Raw genomic sequence first — 19,529 nt, 5'->3', positions numbered from 1 at the left:
AAGCCACAGGCATCAGCTGAGGGTCAAGAGCCCGTGTGCTTTGCGTCTGCACAGCAGCAGTGGGGGATTTGCATTTCTTAATGAAAGCGCTGATGACTGTCAGATTTCTAAGACTCCCCACCATTCCTCTCGATGTTATGCGGTACCTCACAGGGCTTGTTTCTATGTAGGTTACAACCACGGAGACATCAAGGCATTGCAACGGTTCGAGGGACTTGGCCGGTTTCTCTTGCTAATTAGAGTGGATGATACACAGCAAAAACGAGACTGCTTACACTTGAAAATACTGAACGGCACATCTCTGGTGTAAATATGCTGAAGTACCTCAGAGTATGTAAACATTTCAGAAGATAGATTATACTTTAGGTCGGTGGCTTTTTTGGTGTTTTTGTTGTTGATGATGTTTTGTTTTTTTAAACATACCTATCTTTTTTAATTGTTTGGTAAGCAGTTTGTGCAGGGAGGAGTATGACCCAGTGCAGAAGAATGCTAAAATTATATTTGCATATTCTAAAGATAAAAGTTACCATTCATCACATCTGAAAACAGGAGTCTAAAAGCGCAAGATATACATTTATTTGAAGGGAAAAATAAGTCACAAGTACCAAAGCACTTTCAGAAAGGAGGCTGACAAACTTTTCCTTCCTGCCCGCAGAAAGAAAACTCCATTAACTAGCTTGCACATACACAGCTCAACAGCCAGCTGTAAATTAGGGCAACCTATGCCAGCAGAGTAAGGCCAAAAGCATGCCCTTCATACTCCACAACAGGGAACGTTAGAAAGCAATATCGCTTGCAACAGTACTTATGGAGGCAATATGGTAAGTCATTTACCTATAACAACATAATTGGCAAGAGCTACCAGAGGTTTATCAACAGTAGAGCACCATCCATAACAACACTGCACAACACAGTCAGAACATGAACAGGAATATTCTGGTTCCCTGTGTGGGCTCAGCTCTTGCTGGCTTGTTCTGTGTGCAATGCACAGTATCAGCAGGGATTTTTCACCAGTCTCCACCTTTATTTTTGCATCCTCTTTGGAAGAAGTTTGCCAGTTTGTGACTGCAAAGAGGCAATAGTCCTTGGGCTTCCCCATGTATGAAGGCTGCCACTTACTGTGACTTTTTACATCAAACACTGTACCATCTGCCTCTAAGAAGGTAAGCTACAATGGACTTTCAAATAAGAGGATGTGCAAACACACTCATCTGCACACAGACACGAGGACAGAATGTTTGCTTGTTTAAAACAAAAAAGAAAGGAAAAAAAAAAAGAGAAAGTCAGTCCTCGTTATAAGAAAAGAAAAAAAGACAAAGCCAGCCCTGCTTTGTTCTTAGAAAAGAAAGACCTCCTCAGCCAAATCTGACCTCAGTAGCCAAATCTCTGTAGCCTAATCTGGCTGCTACAGAAGATAACTTATAACACATTCCGAGTGAATTGGAGACTGGACAGTAAAGACAGTACATCCTCCTGAACCTTTTCTGCACTCACCCACATTCATGGATCTGTACCAGCAAACCCGATCCACTTAGTAGGCCTGTGCCATCGACTGGTTTGAGAAAGTCTGCATCAAACAGCAGCGGTGGTGGAGAAATTACTAAAGAAAAAAACAAGAACAAAAAAAAAAACAAAGAAAGAAATCCCGATTTCTCTGCTTCCAGCTCTCTAGAGAGTTAATCCCCAAACTGGATATAGACTGTCCCAACCTGAAAGACAGTTTTGCCTCTGTTTTCACTTGGCTATTTTTTCAGTGTTATCTGAAGGGCTTTAGAACTGCTGTGTTTTTATCTGATGAAAATGCTGCCTTTCCTCCTGCAGTCCTACAATTCTTTGTGGTGAGACTGTTTCAGTATCAATATTAATATTCAAATGTCAAGTTTGTGACACTACATTTCCTGCACTATTTAAAGTGTTCAGAACAATTATTATCTGTGAAATATTAAACAGTAAATTTCTGCTACCTGCTTACTATCTCAACAGCCCTAATTGTGACAGAACAGCGCTTACACCGCTCATATGCAATTTTACATAGAGATGTATTGTTCTGCTTTTCTCGCTATACTCATACATTTTCCCAAATTGACTTCTGTTGTTTTTAGCAAAGCCACCATTCATTCTCTTTTCTGGAGTGCTGCTGAGATCTGAATCTCAACTGACCAATTTGCAGTACTTATTGCTTCAGACTTTGCTCCATACATATTCCACAACCGAAAGCAATTTTTGTATATAGCGAGCCAAAGGATTTTTTAAGTATTTATGGAAAGGTAACCCTTTCATACGTTAATTCTACTGCTCTTCAAAAAATATGTAAGTCTATCTTTCCTTTTGCCTTTATTTCTCCATTTCAGTACTGAGTTCAAACTTTTTCTTTCGTAATTACCTAACCTTTGGTTACAAATATTTTTATTATAACAGATAGGTGCCTTCAGAAGTTAACACACGTCAGAGCAGTGCAGCTGAGAAAGCACTAACCTGCCACTCCTTCCTACCAAGCTGCCAAAGCTGTAGAGAAGCCTTCATATAATAACACCGACTGAAAGCAGCAAATGCCCGTTCTCACATTCAGAAAGGTGTATGTTAATTACAGAGATGGGTTTTTGTCCTGGTCAAAAAACAGCTCTGTGAGGAATGCACAAAAAAACACGTCCAACCTTCCACTAACAGGCAACTTTACAAGCCAAAGGTCAAAATAAACTTTCCAAATAACTCAAGGAAAGTTTTACTTTCATTGTATGGCTTGATGATTGCACGGAGTACTTCAGTATCATTGCAGAGCTCAGTTATTTCCACTGTTCTCCTCCCTGAAACTGCAGGATTGTTTCATATCGTGCATGCTTCTTTCAGTCTTAATTAACTTCACCACAGATTTGAGCCAAAGGGGTCTGATCCCAACCCTCCAAAAGCTATCAGGAGGGACGCCAGTGGGAATAAAGCCTAAAACAACACGTCTACAGTAGTCAACAACTCTTGAGTTATATAAATGCTTGCTAATATCTCTATACTGACCGGCCATCAACATTTCCATTATAATCCTTTTACGTGGGGACGTTTGTATGCTGGATCTTATCCATACTCCTCTCTAGCCAGCAGAGAGGAATTGTTTTTGAGTGAAACAAGCCACCTCCCTCCCCTCCAGAGACCTGCAAACAACTAATAAAGCTCTCATTTTCCACACAGATTAACAGGGTCCCACCACCCTGGGTTGAAAGACAGTCTACCTGCTTTGCTACACCATACTGCTGCATAGTGGTAAAAGATAGCTTCAGTCCTGCTGTAGGAAGTCAAAGGCTACCAGCTTTTTCACACAGTATGCCATGACGTGGATCATCAGGACCAGGAACGCAACAATGAGGCTTGAACAGTTAATGAATAATGTGCCCTGTGATTCGTCATCATTCTGTTTACACTGCATTGAGAGTTATAAATGAAGTAATAAACAGTAAGATCCAGTCCACCAACACAAGAAGTCTATCACAAACACTTTCTACAAAGTACCAGGAGTAGTGTTAACACCACAGCCAGCATTCTTCCCACCCCAATCAGTTAAACCATCCTTACATTTGGTTTCCTGTGGACCCCGGAAGGACAGTTATGTTAGTCCAGATACATAGCCATATTATAACTGTTATTATAAAGCGATTGAAGTAGCCTGAGTACGACAGAAGACATAGAAAAACAAATTCCATTTCACAATATGCAATTCATACTAATGTTAATTAATTCACATTCACAACATAAGCTGAAGCTGTTCCAAATAAACCATTATGATACATTCTGAGAACATGTATTAGGAGCAAAACACAGAACTTGGCTTAGTCTAACCAACCTACTGATACTTTATACGCATTCCCCAAAGGAGTCTGAGTCCCCTCTCCTTGGTGCTCCTGGAAGGACGTCAGTATCAGGCCCACCACACTGCTTAGCCAACAATCAGCTCTAGAAGTAATTCAATTAAGGGGTACAACATTAGCAGTTTTCAGGAGTGGGGTAAGAAAGATTCAAGTGCAAACACTTCTGAGGCTTAGCTGAAGGAATGGAGACACGTGTTGTCCTCAGCTATCACAGTAAAGCATGATCCTTCTTCCTCTTCCCCTCCCAAGAGTTCTCCATACCCACACGCTCACCCTCAGGCCTCCCCAGATGCCTAGAAGCAAAACAAGATGGACAAGAGTATGTTCTGCCACTGCACCCCAGGATGTCCAACTGCTCTGCCCACCTGCATGGGATGTAATGCTGCTGAAGTGAACTCAATGAGACCTCAAAGCACTCTACTCAGCAGAAGCTAAGACAGACTAAGACAGGGGAACCCTACACAGAGGCCAGAGGCAAGTTCTCTCTCTGGGGCAGAAGCTTCTCAGTGTTTTGTCTGAGGTACAAACACACAGAGTTGATACACTTGTCTTGGCAGGTGAACAGATTTGTTCTCAGTAGTAACCACAAAATCTTTTCAAGTCCTGAGCAGAAGCTAAGAGATGACCAAGGTCAGTGCATACATGGCACACCAAAACCCTTCTCAAGTATACAGGAAAAAATGCAACAGAACACTCAGCTACAGGCCAGACTCCACTTGCACACACTACAAATGCTTTTATTTTCCATGCCCAACCAAGAACGTAAATTGTCCAAAAGCTGAATACCAGCTCTTCACAAAGGACCTCGGAGCCATCGGAGCTCCCTGCCAGCTCCTAACGGGGCATTGCACATCACAAACTGCCCACACATTCGTGTTCTTCCCCAGGCAGAGCCATGCACTTTGCATCTAGGCGGCAACTTGTTTTAATTGCACACCTACTAGGACAGGTCACAGTCAAACACACTGAAAAAAACTCCTCGTAAGTAAGAAGGGAAATCAGTGGCTATGACTGCAAAGCGCTGTTGCTAGCCAGAAACGAAGAGCACACAATCCAGCCCTGAACGACTGCCAGCAAGGAGGAGTCCCAGTTTAAGGCCACAAAAACACTTGGAAAGCTGTTACTTGGCTGATTACGCCTCTGCTGGAAGGGTAAGGTTTCAGAGTAGTGTGCCCAGCAGATTAGATGTGCGGCTCCCAGCACAGCTCACAGGAGCTGCAGATCTGAACCACCACGCACAGTGCAACTGTACCCTTGCACGTACTAGCAATACAACCTGCCTCTGAGCAATACTATGACAAAAATAATAGCAGTATCAATGAAACTCTAGTCCGTGGGCAATGACCACAATACTCGCTACACTCCCATTGAAATGAACTGCTCTGTAAGAAATTTTTAAAGCCAAGTGGGAGATACAAAGAAAATAATAAGGGCAGCGTCTCTTTGGGGAGAAAAAGAAAAGAAGAGAAAAAAAGAAAAGAAAAAAGGGACAATTTGGCATTTGCAATGTGTACAAGATGCCTTCATACACTTTCCTGATTCCTTGCCAGTAACTATTCAAAAAAGACCACTTAACAAGCAAACAGGTCTTCAGCACAACAAATAATAAAAAAGAGAGCAAAGCTTGTGCTATTTAAATATCATGAAACATTCTGCTAATCATGCACAGATGGAAGTACAGACGCTTCTGCCAGACGCCTTGTTCCAAAACTTTGCTCTATTTTTAATTATTTGATGCGCAGAGGACCTGTTTGCTGATTAAAAGGGCGCTGCCTTTAAAAGGACTCCATCAATATGGAGTTTGGTCTTGTTTTTCATGAGAATTTAGGAAGCGGTAACTCCTCACTGTGAGCTCCCCGTAACAATTTACTGTGGCTGTGTTTTGCCAGGTACTTCTCTCGCCTTGGGAGACTACCTACAGATGGGGAAAGTGAATCCAACTACGTGCAAAACTGTCTCAAAAATGCTGAGTAATTTCATTTGGATAATGTTTCTTTTCCCACAACTTCCTTTTGTTTGCTACCTACAACGAGCATCGGTTTTCAGAGACAGGCATTATTTTTGACAGCTTTCCTTTCAGTCAGAAAATAGTTTTTTGTGAGAACACCTCCAAACTTCATCAACCAAAATACCTACTGTAGTCAGAGCTTGGCAAAAACACTTCGATTAAATAAGAACCACACACACACACACACACACACAAAATGGTGTGGGGGGAAGCAACCCTCATATTTTTCCCTTTATACCTCCTGTGAACTCCACTCATTCAGTGGGTACTTCATTCCTGTATGTCTTCACAGCAGTCAAGGAATCCTCCCCTCAGTGAAGAGCCTCACTCAGAATGCACAGCATGTTCCATTTTTTCCCCTTTCTTTTCCTGAATTAAGTGCTTTTCAAACATTCTTTTTTTGGCTCACTTTACCTTTTATCTCCAGAGTTTTGCAATATATGACTGTAGCATTGTGCCAGTATGAAAATGACTGGAAATTTAAGAAAAAACAGCTCAGGCCATTACTTTTGTCCCACTAGTATAATATGTTAAAAAAAAAAAAAATACATTTTCAAAGCTCGCTAACTTTAATGATTGAAGCTGCTGCTATTAGCACAGTAAGAGCCCTCTGACTAGCAGACCACATGGTACGGCAGGAAAGTAACAGTGACCCCATTATCTTATGAACAAATAACCCAAAGAGGGTGCCTCCCGGCTCATGCCCAGCTACAGAGAAAACAGCTGAATTACTTTTAAACTGCCAGCATGTAACATTATACAAACAGATAAACGCACCCAGTCTGTGAGCAACCAGCTGACCAGCCTGGAAAGCAAGGTGCCAGCTGAAAAGATGCTGCAGCTGCCAGCCACGGAGGACTGGCAGGGGCAGGCAGGGTTGACAATCCAATGTGCTGCTCCAGAGAAGAAATAAAGGGTTTTTTTTTTTCCCCCATGAGAACAAGGGAGGGCTGTACAGAGGGAAAGGCTTGTCCTGACACATCACTGGTGCTGCAGAGCTCAGAACCCAGCTATGACTAAGGAAAAAGGGAGGGAGATCAAACAGCTTCAAATTGGCCGTTCTGCAGATAATGACTGAGGTGCTGAAACCCTCTAAGTGGAAATAGACTCTAGACACACGGGAACACACACGCAGAGCAAGCCCAAAGAAGGGCTGCACACAGCAAAGCATTGGGCAGGGAGCAAAGTTAGGGTGGGCGCCCTACGAGTGGGTCAGGTGCTGTCACAAGTACAGAGCGTGGGAGAAACCCTGCAGAGAAGAAGAGAAACTGACTGGCCAGCAACAGGAGAGTATATCAGGGAAAGGTTATAGCAGGACAGGATGATGGGACAAAATAGTGCTTGGCTGTATGAAGATGAATCTAATTCACCAACACATCCACACAAAGGCTGGAAACTGCAGACAGCTGGCTGTGGAACAGTCTTCATTCTCTCTTCAGTTGAAGGAAGAGCCAAGCAGCATCCTACCAGCAAGCTGAACAACAGCTCCAACATCAGAAGGCCTCAGCCCTCCCAGAGATGCACAGCCAGATGCCACATTCTGTTACACCCCATCCATATATATGTGGTTTCATTCAAACCACAGCAGTAATGACAGGTGGGCACCTGACCCCTTACCCACTGCAGGCTGTGACGAAGCACCTTGCTGCAACACAGGCACAAAGCGTGACAAGTTGGTGCTGCAGCTCAGGCTGCACAGCACTGCTGGTTTAACAGAGGCACATCAGTTAGGGCAAGAGCTGCACAAACAGCACCAAGCGCTGCAGCCAGCCCGCTGACAGCTCAGACAAACAGACTGCACAGTGCTGCTGCTAACGTAGCAGAAGCATGTCTTAGTTTGCATTTCTTCCATTCCTTTCAACCAGCATGACGTCCAGCAAGTTCAAGTCCTTAGGTAGCTGGTGTCTTTCTTTGCTGCTATTTGATGCCTTTCAGATGCTCGCTAGGTACCTCCCATCCATCTTACTTAGGGCCCATTCTGGCTGTATTCTTAACAGATATCAACATCTGGGTAGTAATGTCATACAACAAACATCACTCAGGAAATTTATTATCTCAACTTTATTTCACTCAGTCGGCACGCACTACTACTCCTGAATTTGCCACAGAGATGCAATCAAAATAAGCTTGTGGCGACCAACAAATCCCAGGCTGTACCCCTGTCAGTTTGTGGCAGTCACATAGTGAAGACTGCACACTGGGACTGAGTTATTCAGCTCATACAAGCATAGAACAAAATACAGAGTTTGATTCTTTCCTTAGTCCTTCCACCGTCATAGAGTCACCTGTGTTTTAAGTCAATCCATAACATAGTTGTGCAGTACCCAGAAAAAGACGCAGTACAATTTTAAACTACAGGTGATGTGACCCGTGACATCCACCATTCCTCCTCCTTCCCCATCAACGCAGACCTCAAAACACATTAGAGAGACTATAATGCAGTGTCAGCTATCACCCTCCACCTTAATCGACTGTCGAGTTCAAAAAGTAAACAGGACTGTATGATCAACAACAAAAACATCAGGCCAAGTCACAGGGAACATCTAAGAAAATTTACTAAGACTGACAGTAGGAAACTTGAAACTCATCCCTGATTCTAAGAGGAGAAACCTAGGGTGGAAAGCTAAAGCACCTTCTTTTACTCAGAACAACTGCAGTTCTGAGTAATCTCCACACCTGTTAATGACATGGTTTGGGAGTTTGTTCATGGACGCTCAAATCTTAAGACAATGGTACGAAACTAAAGTCTTGTAGTAACTAAGAGATGATGTTCATGACATCCATGCATCCGTGTTTTACTTGCGTTGAGCACTGGTAGAACAATCTACATAGGTAGATCTGCAGCAAAACACTACTTAGAAGTTCAATTTTAATCAAAAAGTAATTTGCATCCCTCGTTGAGGGAAGAAAATACCACTGATCATATCTATGGTACTTAGGCACAGCCTGAAGTGATAGGCAATGCTACCCAAGCAGAGGCTCGGTCTTTAAGTCAGTGCTGCTAAACCTGAAAAGGAAAGTGATAAGACAACAGTCTGGACCATTCAAAGGTGGACGACCACAGCTACAACCTTTCACCTCTGAGCAGGAAGGTGGTGATCTTTATCTTTAAAACATGACGTATTCTGTAGAAGAAAAAGTACCATGAAGTAAAATGGAACTTATTTTTGCCTTAAAAATGTAAAAAATAATCACCCAGGCGGCAGCAAATATATCAACAGATAGAATGTAATTGTGTTAGCATTTGATTTCTGCACTTCAAGCTACCTTTGATCAACTTGATTAACATTCCTTTCTAAAAATCTTACAGCTGATGCACTTCATGCACACAATTAAAGTAGATTAATCCGCTCTAAATTGTACATTTCCTACGATTACTGTTCCTCTGATTAATTCTACAAAAAACATGTGCTCAACTATGCACAAATGCATTTTTCTCAATGATAAAATAAACCCCTGAGAGAGCTACCAGTAACTGGCCAAGAGATATCACTGCGAACATCCAATAAATCAGCACGCCTTATGATGCAATGTTATGTGATCTCATACACCAAATACTACACTTCTTGTTCAAATGCAAGAAAAAAGAGCCCAGTTGTCAGCTTGTACCACCTAACTGGTTAAAAACCAGTTCTTTTGGTATCGCTATCCACACGAAAATGCTGCCAGATAGTCAAAGTGACTGCAGTTGTTCCACAAACCTTCCTCTACTAAAGTCAGTGACAGAATGTTAATCACGTTCAATGACACGGTTTGACACGGCTGAATTTCAGAGACAGTGGGTCTGTAAGGGACGCATCTGAGCCCAGACCTGAGGGGGAGGCTCACCTTGACCTCCCCAGGGCAGCTGTGAGCAGACTGATGTCCCTTCACCCCATAAATCCCCCTGCCTGGTGCTGTAGCTAAGCGCTGCTGAACTCAGGTACCCTCTGGAAGCACCACAAGGCAGTAATTAGCGTGAGGCTTGTAATGCATTCCCCAGCCAGAAACACGGGTTGCTGCGGCCACTGGAGTCAAAGAGTGTGAAAAGGGGCTGGGGGGGGGGATGGGGATAAAAAAAAACAGGTAATAGCAGAGAAAACACAGTGATGTTTTATTTAAGTATCAAACATCAAGATAATTACCATTATCAACTGAACTGTCAAATAAATATTGACAGAAAATGGCGATTAAAAAAAATAAATAAATAAATTTCCATTAAAGTCTATTATTGCAGTGGAGAGGATTAATGATGCACGGGAGATACCTCCGGCACAAACGTGTACTTCCTAAGCCGTGTTAGGCTTTGTTTTGATTTTTGGAGAAATGATGCATTTCACATCCTGTCTGCAGACTTTACGATTCTAAAACGCAACCGCAACAGCAATCTAAACCCTTCTCTTATTTTCTGGGAAGTACTGTGCACCGCTCCCATTAAGCTTACCGGTAACTGCGAACTGTTAACATGCCTTAGTGTGGTTTCAGCATTCCTACGGCAAGGCTAAGCAGCAGTCAGAAAACAATGATATCCCCAGGCCCGCGCTGTAGTTTCTCAAGCAGAGATTAAGCACGGTATTCTGCTCAACAAGCTCATCACTGTTAAGTAACTCATCAGAAAATAAAGAGGGAATTATCAAATGGGAATTGCCAAGTAATTAGTTCTCTGAAGCAGATGACATACAACTGTTAAAGGGAGGGGCTTCCCTGTTAGTCATATGTCAGAGTAGAGCCTACTAATCTGTAAATAAAAATGCATTTCATACGATTAGCGCAATGGGTTTTTAACCACTAGTGGTACAAGAAGAATTAATTTGCAACTTCTTGTGCTGTAATGAGCTGGCGAGATTTTCTCTCTTTGCATACAATGAATTTTCCAACGCTGAGGATCGCCTGCTGTCAGACCGCCCGGGGACAGACGGCCATGAAGACAGACAGGCTGCTACCAGGGAGGGGACGTGCTCAAGGGCTAAGGAAGAGGGTAAGTGCATTTACTATCATAGTAACCGGAAAAGGCACTCCCCGCTCAGCTGCTCCACGTGACGCTGACAAGGACAGCACCAATGAGAAAACACTCCCTGGCACACAAATTCTGAGCACAGCGCAGCAGGATCAAGCCTGCTTTCTGTACTTAGTCTTCCCTGTTAAAGCCTGACTTCCTTCAAGTAGCTCGTCTTAACAGAAATGTTCAATTTGCAAAACCTTCAGGGCCGTCATGCATGGGTACCTGACAAACAAAAATGCGGTAATGCTCGCAACCACATTCCAATACAAACAAGAAACACTTAAACTCTTCTGCTTTTTACAGACTGAAGAGTGAGTCAATAAGCCCTTAAATCAGGTTTTCGGATAGTCCCAAACAGAACCGATGGCTGTCAACACACTAACAACTAAAGAAGCAATTACCAAACATACCAAGGGGAGGATGGCATGTTTGATGCTGAGGCCTATACAGAACTACAGATGACAATCGCAGCGTTTTGATCCTCAGCACATGCTCTGTTTCTGTGTGATATTTGCTCCATCAGCCAAAATATCACACTATGTAGTAATGCTAGCACGGGACAGATCTCCACAGCGTACCACAAAAGGTGAATTGAACCTCAGGCAGTGGCTTATACCACATTACCAATGAGAGCGCCTAGTGCTTCCATCTATACAAGTCACTACAGCCAGCTCCATTTATACAAAACCTCCAGCCAACCTGACATCGGGCTACAGCAGCATCTGCTGAGGAAACAGAAGAGCAAAGCCTCCACAGGGCACCATTGGGGTAGTGGGGTAGGGCTGGGGATATGGCCAGGCCTCATCTCCAACATCTGACACTGCATTCACATCTTTTCATTTAATTTATCAAAGAGTTAGTCAGTCAGGCACAAAACAAACAATTAAAAAATTAAAATGACTTCTAATTACTCTCCAATTATACCTAGTTCACATCTTCATTTCATTTGTGCTGTTAATGCGCTCACAGTCTCCACCGCTGCCTTCTTTTAGCCCTACAGCCATTGCAGGCCTTGATAAACAGGGTAAGAGGGAGGAAATAAAATCAGCTGTGATAAAAGAACACTGATATGGCAATCAAAAATTGCCTTTAGACACACTAGTATTGAGACAGATCACCTCTTTCTACATTCAGTACATAATATTTTTAGAGAATAGCCTGTTGTTCATTTACAGGGTGGCAGCCAGAAGCCTGTATAAAGCACAGCTGAGGCTTTCTGTGAAAAATAAGCTCTACCAGGTAGTGTGCAGATAAACTTATAGAGAATTCAGCAGAAAAAAAATTTTACAAACAGGCTGTGGCTGCAAATTCAACCCGATACTATAACATGATTAATAGGTATCAAGTGACTCAACAGTGGAAAAGACAGAAAAGAACCCTAGTTGTTCAAACATCCAGTGCCTCATGCAAAACCCTCTCGACACAACTGCTTAAAAGAAAGCACTGAGTCATTTGCCTGCGTGGAAGGAGGCAGAGCGAGTTCAGAACAAATAACAATAACTCGACGGCTTTTAGCTCAGGCTAAAATTAACTAAAGTCAGGGGGGGGAAAAAAAAAAGAGAAGGAGAAAAAAAAAGCCGTATCTCAACACATGTAATTTTATTTTCACTAATCCCAGTGTCCTCATTCAGGCAGAGCTCTGCAGACTGCAGGAGAGCTGCTCAAACCCGAGCGGCAGGCACGCCTCAAGCGTACACACCACAGCGGCTTCATTCCCTGCAGCCACGCGCCTCCTCGTGTGAGTACAAACGCACGTGGGGGGACACCAGGGCTGAAGCAAAGCTGCTGAGCTCTGATAGTGGAGGTGCCTGGTGAAATAAACATGCCTGATGTTCTATCCCTCGGACAGACCCCGTGGCAATAACCTGCGTCTGCACAGAACACAGCAGGGCTGCTGAGACCTCCCCCTCCACCCCCTGCCCCAAAAATGTGAGTGCCAGAAAAGATGCTGGGTCTCAGCATGCAGTGCTCGATCTCGGTTCATGAAACCTATTTGTGGCTGCTCACTGCACTGCTCTGGGTCATGTTTGTTTCACATGCTACTACTTTTGAGTTCCCTTCTGTTAAATCAAGCGCCAGAGATAACGCTTGTAAGCAGGCAGTCTCTATCTCAGTAACTTTTACTTCGCTCATACAGTAGGACTGATTTCAATCGATCCCTAGAGAAAATAAGCACTAACTAACAAGGCCAACAGAGGTACCCATGCTCAGAGACTGAGACAGCACGTCCAAGAGAAAGAAAAGGAGCTGAAAAAGATTTGATCTGAAGTCCAGAAGACAGCCCTGCATTTCAAACTGCACTGACACAGGAAGAAAAGCAACACGGTCCTGCCCTCCACTCACGCTGTAACTGAGACAACTGCAGCAGACTTAACTGGGTTATTTCTTCTCTAATCCAAACTGTTCCCAACACGTAACATACTTTCTCTCATGCCGTCGCAGGAAGTGCCAGATGTTAAAATATTCGAGGTGACTTAGCAATACACTGCGGGTAACTCAGAGTGGTTATTCACAGGATTCAACCAATACGCTTTGAGTTGTTTCTTCTAGTTAAGAGACTGAAAGCTGTCCTGTAGTAATTGTCTCTGCAAATAAATCCAACTTCACAAAACCTGCACCAGCTCTGAAACAACAAAAGGCCTTGTGGAAACGTCCCCGTCATAACCAAAAGCTCCCTCCTATTTGATCTCCCGAGCCCGTTGCAGCTATCCAGTCAGTTTTGTCCCCAAAGTGAAAGATGAAATGTGTCAGTGCACAGGCACTTGGGCTGGCTGTTCACCCAAGAAACTCCTATTGCTCTGAAGGGGCACAGTGGCATCAGACCACCCCCACCACTCCAGCTCATTTGTAAACCCTAAGAGGCATGTCTTTACATGTAACTGCTTGCTCAGGCAACTTCCCTTAACAGCACGGCACCCTACCCCACAGCCATAATAAAATGTAAATTATGTGCCACACACCTCTCTGACATGCTGTATATGTCAGAAAGCTATTCTGCAACAAGAGGCTTTCTGGTCAACCCCTCATATGTAGAATGCTATAGAAATGGAGTCTTCTGGCTGCATAAAGGGGGGAAAAAAAACACCTCAACTGCTGCAAGTAGTTGCTACATTTAATTTTCTCTTATTTAGAGACATCAATTTCTTTATGACCGTTTATCATTTGGTCCTTTTTTTTCCCCAAAAAAAGTATCAGTAGCATTGCCAATCCCAAGCGCTTAAAAATCGTGAAACAGGTCCAAAAAACCAGGCTGGCTTAATGACAATCAGATTAAAGAAATAAAATACAAGTTTATGTTCTTTTTATTGGCAGTACAATTGTTGAGCCCTGAGACTCGGTTCTTTCAAGGTATTTCCCGCAGCCACACGAGAAGGAGAAGCAAGGAAGAGGGATCAGAGCGCGCTGCTCCATCCTGTCTGGTTCCAGAACTTAGGGGATAAAAGAAGAACTAAAAACATTCCCAAAACAGGACTAAAAGACACTCAGGCACATCACTAGTGACCGGTTATCCTGGGAAGTATCCCCATGCCAGACAAAGTTCAGTGCACGAGAAGAAATAGGGACACTGCGAAGTCAAAGGAGCTGCAAGCAACAAGAACTGCTAAAACTGTTCACAAAAGCACGGGGAGGATTTATATAATTATACTTGTGGCATTAACCAACAAAAGATCAAAGACTGCAAACTTTTCCATTCATGCTACAGTCTTTTAGTAACTGCATAAGCTCTGACCTGAAGTGAATATAAAACCACTCATCTGGAACCCACTGTCCTGTCAGTCACCCAACTGAGTCACCAGAGCTAATGGTATTTCTATGATGAGTTTATCCAGGACCTCCACTGCCAAGTGAAGAACCAACGTTCTGCAGGTAGATAATGGCACAGACTCCATTCAGGTGCCCATGCTGACTAGAACCCGTGTCAAAAAGCACATGGTTGTTAGACAAAAGAAAAGGCAGCACTTTCTCACCTTACTGGCAGCACATCTCTGTATGGCAAAGACGACAGCAAAGGTGATCACTGTCCCGCAGGGGTCAACAATAAATTCACAGCTTGTATTGCTCGCCCGTCTGGCTCGGCCTGCGGCGTGACTGTCGATCCCAACGTTGAGGAGATGGGAGCCAAAATAAAACAAAGCAAAAACACAGGTAAGACTCAAATCAGAGGACCCCAATACACCCTAACAAAGCCCGAGCGACTGCTTTGCTATTACTCAAGCACAACTATAGATTCAGTCTTGCAGGCAGCACGTACACAGCAGAACACATAGCCCACTTATTCCAACAGAGTGCTCTGTTCCTAAATGTGATCTTAATGAGGTGAAGAACCACGAGCGAGTCGAGCTGACTTCAGCGCCAGCAGAACGTGTTTTATCTGAGGAGGGGCACAACTCAGAGGATACTGCTGCAACTGCTGCCATTGGGTAAAGGCAGTCAGCCAGGGGAACGTGGCGTTACCTTGTCCTTAACCACAGCAATATTAGAGCCAGTGCACAGCGCTGCGAACGCTCATACAATGTAAACAACAGCCAACGCTACCAGCACGATCCTTTTGTTTCTACTTCTGAATTTTTCTTCGGGAAAAATACAGAGCGCGACAGCACTGACATTCTGCTGACATCACATATTCAACAAAATACTTGGGGTTTTTGGGTGTTTTTTTTTTTCCCCACTTGGAATCTCACCAAATATTTCTATCACTCTTGGGACAATAAAAGGATTTAGAGGGACCGTTTCTCCCTCACTGAGAAGCACTTCTGTTGTTTCAGTTTATGAGCACGCCGACTCGTCCCTATTTATGGAAGGATTTACACACATACTTAACTCCAGATAGGTTCTTTAATCAATCCTCATTCAGCAAAACCCTCGCTGGGACGTGTACTAAAGCAAGTCTGCAGACTGGGACCAATACACGCACACACATTTGCATGTGTTTCAGAGCCATCTCAGACTGCAGCTTTTAGGGGAAAAACAGAAGCTCAATGTTCGCAGGGGGATCAAAAAGGAATGACAGCCATAGATCCAGTATCTGCCTTTCTACAAAAGTCAGGAGACTGCAAAGTTCCTTACATTTAACAGCATCCACCGACTATCAGCTAAGCCAAAACCGTGTAAAAAAAACAAACTTCCTCTCATAAAAAATGCAAAGCGCCGAACACGATGCACGTATGACATCAGATTCCAAAATGCTGCGCCTCCGCCTGAGCAAAACCGAGATCAGGATTGTCAGCTTGCAAGCTCAGGCTGAGCAAAGCGTACAACTTCCTCCGGAGTACTCACTGGAATACAGCACGTCGTTACAGCCAACTGCAGCATCTACCTGTGCCAAGCCTGTCAGACTGCTGCCTCTTCAGCTAATTGTGTTGGTATTTGTTACAGCAGACTCGGTACCTCCAAGGAGACCTACAGCTCCATCTGCCACCAGAGCAGTGCAGAGCACACAGACCGGTACCTGTGCAGCCTCCACCCCAGCCCAGCGTGCAGACCAAGCACAGCCCGATCGCTGCCCCACAGCTGGAGCTGCAGCCCCTCCGCTATTCTGACACACGTTTCCTTTAAGCCCTGCTGCGGTTCTTCATCGCGTTTCCCCTCAATTAACACAGCACAACACGAGCATTGACAGTGACAGTCCTAGACGTGCTGCTGAACTTCAGCAAGGGGAAGGATCAGCCCTTCATTTTGCTCTGAGACCAATACTTTCGCATCCTAATGTTTCAATCAGTTGCTTTTCAGGTGAGCGCATCTAACGTCTATTTTCTTAATTAAGATGAAACTAGGCCACTGGATCTATTACATAAAAATGTTCGTTAAGTGCAATTCCAGGCCTCTTGTAAATGTCTCTTACAATAAAAGACCGGTTCCTTCAGCCTCTCCGAGTAAATCACAGCAGGGCAGGGAGAAGAGATGCGGTGAGAAGTTGCCGGCACCGTGCACTGCCCAGGGGCTGCCGGGGAGCTCCGGTGCTCCTGATCTAGTAAATGTGTATGTTTGGTGGCCCTGCCAGGCAGGGGGTTGGAACTACATGATCCTTGAGGTCCCTTCCAACCCGGGTCATTCTGTGATGCTGTGATTGTGTGTGTGCTTCACGGTGCCGGCAGCTTCTCACCGCCGAGATGCGAAGTGCTCCGGGCTGCGCTCCGTAGCAGCGTGGACGCACGTGGCTAACGCGGCACCTCCAGGGGGCAAAAAAAATCCCACGTTGCTTTTTGCCGTGGTAAGATATTGGGAAAACGATGGCTGCAGGCAGCGGATCAGCGCCTGAGCTCTGCTACTCTGCTCTGCGCCTGGCCGGAGTCCAACGAGCGGAGCTACCCCAGATATACACACGGTGTGCGCGGCTCTCAAGCAGCCCCTGGAGCCGCTCCAGGCCCGCGGCATTACGACTCAGCGCCACATTCGGTGCCTGCACGAAGCGACGCCTGCGCCCGTGTGCGGGCAACGAGGGGAAGGGCCGGCATGAGCTGCTCCGGGAGGGCAGGAGCCGCACTGCCCGCTCCAACACGGCAACACGCCGTACGGGGCGGAAAGTTTCGCTCTCTGCTGTATGTTAACGAGCACAAACGCAAAGTGGTATCAATCGGAATATCAGCAACGAGCCGCGTGGCGATGTTTATACGATATGCCCCCTCGGGTTTGTTCACCGAGGGCAAAGGAAGCCGGCTGCCCCTCAGCGCACAGCTCCTTGCTCACGTTCCCAGCGGTACCAACAATTCCCGGCCCTACGGAGCCGGGCTGGGTGCGAGGAGCAGCGGCAAAGTTTCCGTGCTCCCGCAGCGCCCTGACGGAGCCGCTGTGCGGTGCCTCCCCCCGTCCCTGTCCCCGCACCCCGCACGGAGGCGGCGGGGCTCACGGCGCGCACACCTGAGCGGCCGGGGCTGTCTGTTGCCATAGCAGCGCTCTCTCATCGTTCGGCGGAGCGGGGCCGGGCGGTCTCCGAAGGGCTGCGTGAAGGGCCCGGGCCCGCACCGCCGCGGAAGGGCTCGAAACCGAAATTAAAAGCCCTCATTGCGCCGCCGCACGCACGGACGGACGGACAAACAGCCCGCGGCGCCCGGCACCGAGCGGGATGTCCCCCCACACGGCTCGGCCCGGCGCTGCGCTCCGTGCGGTCAGCGGCGCCCAACCAGCCGCCGCTCCCCGCATTATATAACGGCTTCCGACTTGTTTGCTCCTCCGTCAGTGCCGCTCGGTAATTCCTCCTCTGCGCTCCCCGCTCCGTCGCGTTCTTATCGCTATTACAGCGGGCGCTGACGTTTCGCAGCGCGTTTAATTGAGACTTCGATACCCCCAGGAATCGCGCTCGCGGATCGCGGCGTCCGCGTCCCTACCGGGGTGGGGGTGGGGTAATAGCGAACGACACCGACCCGACCCCGAGCTCCGGCCGGGGTTAAAGTGGCGCTGCCCCGCGGCCCTCCCGCCCGCGCTCCCCCGGCGGCGGTACCGGGCGTTGTCCGCAGGCGGCCTGGGCCCCGACAGCAGCGGCGCGGGGCGGCCGCCGGCCACATCCCCGTCCCAGCGCCGCCTCCTCCGCCGCCCGCTCGCTTCATTCACCCTCAGCGGCCGCCCAGCCCCTACTACATGCGCCGTGCGGCCCGGCCGCGGCCCCCCCCCTCCTCTCTCCCACACACACACACACACACACACACACACGGAGGGGCCGTGTCACCACCCCGTCACGCACCGCACCGCCACACACACACACACACACACACACACATCTACACATACACACCCGGCTACAAACACACACCCCGAGGCCGCCGCTCGCAAAATGTCCACCCTGCCGGCGGGGTGAGGGAGAAGGAAGGAGGAGGAGGAGGAGCGGGAGGGCCGTGCGAGCCCCGGCCCCGGGCCCAGGCCGCTGCCCTCGGCCATGTCGCGGCCCCCGCCCGGGCCGGGCCCTGAGGCCGGGCCGCAGCGCTGCCCCCCCGCACACACATATACACACACACACACACATATACACACACACACATACACACATATACACGCACAGAGCCGCCCCCAGCCCCGTGTTTTTCCAGCCGGGAACCGCGGGCGGCTCCGCAGCCCAAACAAGGGGAGAAGCCGGGGGAGGAGGAGGAGGAGCGGGGGGGGTGGAGGGGCAGAAAGCAGAGGAGGAAGAAAAAGGCACTTACTGTAAAGTGTCAGTGGAGGTGGGGCTGGCGGGGGGGGTCGGACTGAGACTCGAGCACCGCCGTCCTCCCGGGGTGGGGGTCTGCGGGTGTGTATGTGTGTGTGTGTGTGTATATGTGTGCGTGTGTATGTGTGTGTAAGTGAGGGCTCCTTCCCCCGCGGGGACACGCTCCGGGCTGCTCCGGCGCTGTAGTAGAAATGATGTCTGCAGTACAGCGCTCGCTGCCGCTCCGCTCTCCAGTATGTAAATGTGTAATAGAAGCCAAATATGGAGCAGTTGGCTGCCTCTGCAACAGCTCAAGGATCCTACTTCACGCGAAAGGGGGGGGCGGGGGGGAGGAGGAGGAGGAGGAGGAGGCAAGGCAGCACTCTGGCGGGCGGCCAAGAGAGCCACACAGATTATTGCATACGCTCAGCACCGCCGGGGCCGCCGGCCTTAACCCTTTGGAGGCCGCCCGGGGCCGAGCCGCCCTCCTCCTCCTCCCCCCTTTTTACCCCCCCAGCCCGGCCGTTCCTCGCCCCGACGCCCGCTGTGCTGAGGGACGCACCGGCG

General features: G+C 47.1%; 1 protein-coding gene across 10 annotated transcripts in view; it reads right to left on the bottom strand.

Moving 5' to 3' along the window:
* ATXN1 (ataxin 1) overlaps positions 1 to 19,318 on the bottom strand; it is a 194,601-nt gene extending 175,283 nt beyond the window's left edge. For 7 of the 10 annotated variants that reach the window (XM_015854672.2, XM_015854668.2, XM_015854671.2 and 4 more), the window contains exons 1-2: positions 18,979 to 19,318; positions 14,812 to 14,932 (exon numbers count right to left, since the gene is read on the bottom strand). The gene's annotated coding sequence lies outside the window, so the exon portion shown is untranslated. Of the gene's footprint in view, positions 1 to 14,811; positions 14,933 to 17,701; positions 18,174 to 18,204; positions 18,449 to 18,978 lie in introns of those variants that run through there. The other 3 variants (XM_015854662.2, XM_015854664.2, XM_015854665.2) reach the window with 3 other exon arrangements.
* Between the last annotated feature and the right edge of the window lie 211 nt (positions 19,319 to 19,529).

This window comes from Coturnix japonica, chromosome 2 (assembly GCF_001577835.2).
Source record: "Coturnix japonica isolate 7356 chromosome 2, Coturnix japonica 2.1, whole genome shotgun sequence".
NCBI classification, from domain to species: domain Eukaryota; kingdom Metazoa; phylum Chordata; class Aves; order Galliformes; family Phasianidae; genus Coturnix; species Coturnix japonica.
Note: the sequence above shows the minus strand (reverse complement) of the source record. Positions and strands in the feature narration are given on the sequence as shown.